This window comes from Lactuca saligna, chromosome 4 (assembly GCF_052625555.1).
Source record: "Lactuca saligna cultivar CGN05327 chromosome 4, ASM5262555v1, whole genome shotgun sequence".
Lineage (NCBI taxonomy): Eukaryota > Viridiplantae > Streptophyta > Magnoliopsida > Asterales > Asteraceae > Lactuca > Lactuca saligna.
In genome coordinates this window covers 77,942,998-77,950,519 of record NC_136420.1, presented here as the reverse complement: position 1 = coordinate 77,950,519, position 7,522 = coordinate 77,942,998, and the positions used below count along the sequence as shown (strand labels likewise).

Here is a 7,522-nt window from a genome sequence, read left to right as displayed (position 1 = left end):
AAAACTAGTTTTCATTAATGTAGAGATCTTTGTTGACCTAAACGCCATGGAACATGTTAATTGGTATTGTGCAAATGGACTAGATGATGACGCTCCAACAAATAACTTTATTTATATTTTAATGAATGTTAATGGTTTTTCGTTGGGTTTACAATCAGTTAGATGGATTGTAATAACTTCATTTTCATTATCTAAACTAGATGTGAAACCCCGCTCCACGGGGTTCAGTTAAGGCCAGGGTTTTACGCTTTTGTTTATCGGTTATGTATGTGATATAGTGATAGGTAGTGTGTGGTTGATCATTGTGTTTGTTAGTATATAGTAGCAAATAATATTTGTATCTTAGCGAAACACGCAACAATACATTTAACTGCCAAAAACATAACAATATTAAAGGAAAACAAACAATTTCTTTTTCATTCAAATGGAATGAATCATTCTATTCCTTCCCCTGATTCTAATATGCAACAAACACTAAAGTAATTACAACATACGATGTCATTTAACCAGAAATGACAACCTCCCATGTTGGCATTTGGCAATCGGAACTCGTCGGGTTGTTATTTGATGTTAACCTATACTTCATCTTCTCTCTCTTCTTGCACTCTCGCATTTGCTTCATCTATAGTTATAAATTCTGTATGAGGATCATGGTTATCGGAATTGGAATCAGAATCCAATTCCAAATCTGAACCCAACCCCTTAACCGCAAACAAACAAAACCAACCGAAAAAAACTAAGAACAATGAGATGAATATATAACTATATGATTTGAACAATGGAACATAACATAAGTGGAAGATTGTTTTTTTAGAAAATTATAGAGTTTCCATAATGTTCATATTATCAGCAAGATTAATACACACACTACACACATACAAATTACGTTAATTCATAATGATACCTTCTTTAAAGAATACATGTCCCAGATCCTTCCAACCCAAAAAGAATAAGCTTCTACATTGTTCTTGAAAACAATACTTGTTCCAGATCCTTCCACCTTTTGGTAGCCCATCTATTAGCAAACAATATGACAACTAAAATTGAAATTACAATGACCAAAAGCACGAAACAAATTGCTAGATTACAAATTATAGGTTAGTAGAAATAAAAATATTAGAAAAATTATAAAATAACCGATTTTTGAAGGAACATAATAGAAAAAAGGGTACCAACTGAAGAAACTGAAATTCAAGCCCATAAGAACCACTTGCCACCCGTTGTCCATCTCCACTGAGACAACACTGAAGCTTGTCAAATATCGAATGGTTTGCATATAAATCACACAACTTAAGAAAAAAATAAAGAATGAGCTGACCTTATTTCATGATATGAAATTATCTTTTTAAAGTTGTTAAAAGGTTTATAATCAATTACATTGGGTCTCAAATATTCATGCACTTGGAACGTTGGGCCAACACCCGTATTTATATCCCACAGCTAACCGCACATAATTAAAAGCAAAATACTTATGGAAAAAATATATATAGATGAAATATTTTTATAAAAAGTACCTTATGTGTCATGTAGTTGTTCTTCAAATATGTAATAGTAAATGAATAATAAGAAATATAAATGAAGCAAAATAGGTTAATAGAAAATTCAAAAATTGTATTTACTTATAATTTGCTATGATTGTGACATAAACCTGGTTGCCTCAAATCAAGAAGCATTCCCTTTTGAGCTGCTATATGCCAACATATTACAATGTGAAGGATGAAACTATGTTGAAGTTATAACATATGAGAGAAACATATTTAAACAATTGTTAGCAATTTTAAAAATATTATCATTTACTTTTTAATTTGAAGAAAAAAAATACTATTACCATATGAAAATATAATCTGAAAACCTTGAAGAGATAACCTTGGAATGACCAATGTGATATCCAACCTCAATTGCTTATAAAAATTGAGGATAAGACGTTAACGGAAGGAATACATGCATAAAGGGAATGAGATTTCAATCGATGATTTTGATTTACAGCCAACCATTGTTTAAATACAAGTAAAAGAGTAGTTGAGAGTGAGATATAAACTCCTGATTCTATGCGATGACTATTGATCTTTTGACTAGGGATGAGCAAATGGACCGGGGAACCGGTCGGAACCGGTACCGGAACAGGAACCGGCACTGGAACCGGAACCCGATGGAACCGGTCGGGCCGGGACCGGGACGTTATTTTTGTAGATTTTTGGAACCGGGAACCGGTAGGAACCGGAACCGATATAACCGGAACCGGTAGAACCGGCAAAAACCGGAACCGTATGATGCTATTTTTCAAGGACCGGTTCCAACATTTGAAGACACGACAATAACCGGTAGGAACCGGGAACCGGTAGAACCGGACCGATAGAACCACCGAGCCGGTTCGGTTCTTGATTTTGGCCGAAGCCGGTTCTCGGTTCCGGTCCGGTTCGGGCCGGTTCCGGCCGGTTCGGTCCTTTTGCTCATCCCTACTTTTGACTACATCAATACACACGTTTACAATAAGTAAAATACATATTATGTACATAGTTGCTATTACCCCCAGCAAGCTGAAGACTGGGACGCACTTGAAGCTTGGAACGAAGGAAATTGATGCGATCTTTTCCCAGTGGTTTAGTGAAGACATCTGCAAGTTGAGCCACACTTGATACATGATAAATTTTAAGTTTGCCAGATTCAACTTGCTCTCTTATAAAGTGGAAATCTAAAGCAATGTGCTTAGATCGTGTACTAATGACTGGATTCTTTGTTATGAAGATAGCTCCTACATTATCACATAACAACAAAGGAGGGGTTGAAATAGGAACTTGTAAGTCTTGGATTAGCTGTTTGAGCCATATCAATTCTGTAGTTGTGTGAGCTAATGCACGATACTCGACTTCTGTACTTGACCGACCAACTACCCTTTGTTTCCTTGAAGTCCAACTGATTAGATTAGAGCCATGAAAATGGCAAAACCATATTGAGAACGACTGTCGTCGGGATCTGAGTTCCACCCTGAATTAGGTCTTTTGCATTAGTGGATTTGAAGTGAAATGAGTAATTTTGAGTCCCCTTTAAATACCGTAGTATGCGTTTAACGGCTTGCCAATGGCGATTGGTGGGTAGTGCATGAATTGACAAACTCAGTTTACCGAGTATTCGATGTCAGGTCTAGTAATAGTTGCATACTGTAGAGGCCCAACTATTTGACAATAAAGTTTAAGATCAGAAAATGGGTCTCCTTGTTTGACTAGATGATTGTAAGGATTAGATGGAGTTGACATTGGAAATGAAAGAGACATGTTGCTTTTGTTCAGTATATTTGTGATATAAGATTCTTAAGATAAAACAATACCAGATTTGGACTTCTGGACTTGTAAACCCAAAAAATAATGTAAATCACCCATGTCTTTTAGAGAGAATTGGTTGTTGAGACTGCAAATGAAATTAGATACTTTGACATCATCTGAACCTGTGACAATCAGATCATCAACATATATCAAGACATAAATAGTTGTGATCTGTGAGACGTGAAAAAATAGAGAAGTGTCAGATTGACATGCTCAGAATCCATTTGAGACCAGATATGTGTTGATTTATTGAACCAAGCCCTAGGTGCTTGTTTGAACCCATACAATGCTTTGTGTAGCTTACAAACATAAGTAGGATGTGTTGCATCTTTAAAGCCCTTCGGTTGCTTCATGTAAACGGTCTCAATTAAGTCACCATTTAGAAAAGCATTGTTAATATCTAATTGTTGAATTCTCCAATTGTTAGAAAAAGCAATCGACAAAACCAAACGAATGGTGGTAGGCTTAATTACCGGACTGAATGTATCAAAATAGTCAACCCCTGCCTCTTGACTGAAGCCTTGAGCCACCAATCGGGCTTTATATCGCTCAATTTTACCATCAGCCCCTTACTTGATCTTGTAAATCCATTTGCATCCAACAACGTTGGAGTTAGTGGGACAAGGGACGATAGAGCAGGTGTTGTTTTTCACAAGAGCGGCATATTCTATCTTCATCGCATCACGCCAGTATTGATGTTTATTGGCTTGGGTGAAGTTGGTCAGCTCGAAAGTAAGAGATGAACCATCAGCAAGAAATACTTTTGGCTTAAGAGAGTTCGTTTGATCCCTAGTGACCATGGAGTGTTGATTATTTTCTGCTAGGCGAAGAATCGTTGATGATTGTGGTGATGAGGTGGTAGAATTTTGAGCGAACAATGGAGATGCCTCAGGTGCTAGGGTAGATAAGATGGGCGCTTGTGATGGTTGGCTGTTAGATGGAGTGGGGTCATCCATGTGATTGTGAGTAGTTGGGCTAGGTAGTGGGCCTTGAGAAATCGGACCAGGAGTTGGACTTTGAGGAACTGAACTGGGTGAGGCAGTGAAAGTGGCATTAGTTGTTGGAGATAAATCATTATATGGCGAGGAAGTTGTAACACTTGGTGATATTGCGCTATCATATGGAAATATTTCTTCATAAAAAACATGTTGTGAGATATATATTTTTGAGGTAGGTTGATGATAACAAATATACCCTTTGTGTGATGCACTATACCCCAAGAAAATACATGGTTTGGATCGAAAATCGATTTTGTGAGGATTATAGGGTCAGAAATAGGGATAACAAAGACAACTGAAAATTTTGAGAAATGAATAATCGAGAACTTTGTTGTACAACTTTTGGTATGGAGACTTATAGTTTAGTACAGGGGTAATCGTGTGATTATCCAAGTATGTTGCAGTTTTGAAGGCGTGTTCCCAAATATTTTTTGGTTATGAAGATTGTGCTATAACGTGAGACCCTTCTCGACAATAACTCGATTTCGCCTTTCGATTGCTCCATTTTGCTCCTGTGTATGTGGACAGGAAACCCGGTGATTAATGCCATGTGTTTTAAGAAATGAAGAGATGTTTCTATATTCGCCCCCCCCCCCCCCCAAATCGGTTTGCATACTTTTTATGTCACAGTCAAATTGTGTTTTTACCATGGTGAGAAAATTAAGAAAAATTTGATAAACTTGTGACTTGTGAGATAGAAAATAAACCCATATAAACTTGGAGCAATCATCCATAAACAACACAAAGTATCCATGACCATTTAAAGAGAAAACGGGAGATGGCCCCCAAACATCCGAATAAACCAATTCAAACGGTTTTGAAGAAATAACATGAGATGTAGGAAGATGCATCCTATGACTTTTTCCTAATTGACATGAGTCACAAATATTAGGAAATTTATTATTGGAAACAGGAAGCTTAAAACTTGAAACTAAATGCCTAAGGATTGATTCATACGGGTGAGCAAACCATATATGCCATCCATGTAAAGAAACTCGACTGGAATTAAAGACTTTCGGAGATGAGCGAAGACTGGTAGGATGCAACCTATAGAGACCCTCCTTTTTATCCCCTTGGATTAGAGTTTGACCCTGAAACGTCTTAACAGAACAGGTTTTAGGCCAAAATTCAACAAAAACAGGATTATCATCAGTGAGTTTTGAGACACTATGGAGGGATTTTGTGAGATCAGGAACATGAAGAACATTAGTTAATTTAATATGGGGTAAAGATGAAGATCCAATATGAGAGATAGTCAAGTCGTTACCATTGCCTACTTGGAGTTTGTCATCTTCAGTGTAGGAATCAACAATCATGAGTTTGTTGAGGTCTGGTGTGACATGATCGGTTGCTCCACTGTCTACATACCAAGCAGGATCAAATACTGTAAATTGACTTTGCTGAGTCAAGTGAGCTTGGCGAGGATTGTCTTTTGGATTTGGTTTCCTAGAGGGATAGTCGGTGATATTGCCTCGCTTCCAACAATCAATGGCTTCATGACCAAGCTTGCCACACAATTGACACATCACACGCTTCTTTCTAGGGTATGTGTTTCGAGAAGCATAGGAAGAGATGGAGACCTGTCCATTTTGAGCTTGAGTTTTGTGGGTAGATCGGTTGCCATTTAGGGCAACAACAGTGGGGGCGGAATTAACTAAAGCAAGACGCATGTGTTCTTGCTCAAGTCTCGCTTCTTCCTGTAATAGATACCCCACAAGATCATCAACAATTAGAACTTCTAATTTCATCATAAATGCTGTAATAAAACTCCCATAAGAAGAATCTAAGCCACTGAGAATGTATCCAATAAGATCTTCATCATCAACAAGATGAAGATTTTAAGCCAAAGCATCAGAGATGGAGCACTTTTTCTCTATGTACTCAAGCGTGGTCATAGAACCTTTTGCAAGAGTTTGCAATTGAACCTTCAATTACATTTGACATGCCCTAGTATGGGATTGAAACAATTTTTCAATTTTCTGCCAGGCGGCACAAGATGAGGTAGAATGAGCAACAAGAGCAGACGCATGATCAGTAAGTGTGGATTTAAGCCAAAGTAAAACAATCTTATCACGTTTCTTCCAGGTGGTATACTCCGGATTTGGAATGGTAGTAGCAGGAACCGCAACAACAGCAGGAGTGGTGGTAGTGGTTGGTATCGCTGCAACAGCCGGAACATTAATAGTCTCGGATGGAGGTTTAGGGTTTAACACAAAATCCTCCAAATCAAACGTCTCTAGTGCTGAGATTATATTGGTGTACCATAAGGGAAAGTTTTTGTGATCTAATTTAGTAGTAATTGGGGGAATCTGAAAAATGAGAGTGGAGGCTGTGGTGGTAGCCAAATTGAGAAGATTGGCAGTTCCGGTAGCCATGAAAGGAGAAGAAAAGAAAACACTTTGTGCAGATTGAGCCTTAGCTCTGATACCATAAAGGGAATGAGATTTCAATCGATGATTTTGATTTACAGCCAACCATTGTTTAAATATAAGTATAAGAGTAGTTGAGAGTGAGATATACACTCCTGATTCTATGTGATGACTATTGACCTTTTGACTACATCAATACACACATTTACAATAAGTAAAATACATATTATATACATAGTTTCTCTTAATGCACAATCTGAAATTAGCAATACCATGCGATTTCTTTGAAACCAACTGTGATTTCTCATAACCTATTTCAACAACCATGGGTCAGTGGAAGCATACAGAGGAGAAAATTGTGGTGGGTATTTTTCATCCTTATCGGCTCGGTTTGTGTCTTTGCAAAACAAAATTAAACTTGTAAGAAGATTAGTCAAACAAAAAGCGTAAAATAAAGCTAAAATGCATCTCTAATCCAATACAGAAGGAACATACGGTGGTAATGGAACCAATGGAGGAAACATCATCAAAGAGATAGCAAACGGCAATTCCAGGATGAACGACCACCTAGTAATAGATAAGCATAAAATGAATTTTAAATCGATCCCTAATTCATTAGAGAAGGGGCGGAGCAGAAATCTAAAAAACAACATAAAAGAAAAGAAGGCGAGACCTTATCAATAGCCAACAAAGGTTTCAGCGGATGCAAAATCGAGGAAGCGAAGGTCGTCGGGTGAAGAAGAGGTTGACCTCGCCGAAGGCCTGCAATTCCATTGGTGCATCAACAGTCGAGCTTGGAAATTATGGAAAACGGGACCTAATACGGTTAATAAGA

General features: G+C 37.6%; 1 long non-coding RNA gene across 1 annotated transcript; it reads right to left on the bottom strand.

The window, feature by feature from the left end:
* Positions 1 to 378: 378 nt before the first annotated feature.
* On the bottom strand, positions 379 to 4,892 carry LOC145042173 (uncharacterized). Its single transcript, XR_013680556.1, has 3 exons — positions 1,173 to 4,892; positions 905 to 1,015; positions 379 to 701 (listed from the first exon to the last, which is right to left on the bottom strand). It is a non-coding gene; the product is annotated as an uncharacterized LOC145042173 (long non-coding RNA).
* Between the last annotated feature and the right edge of the window lie 2,630 nt (positions 4,893 to 7,522).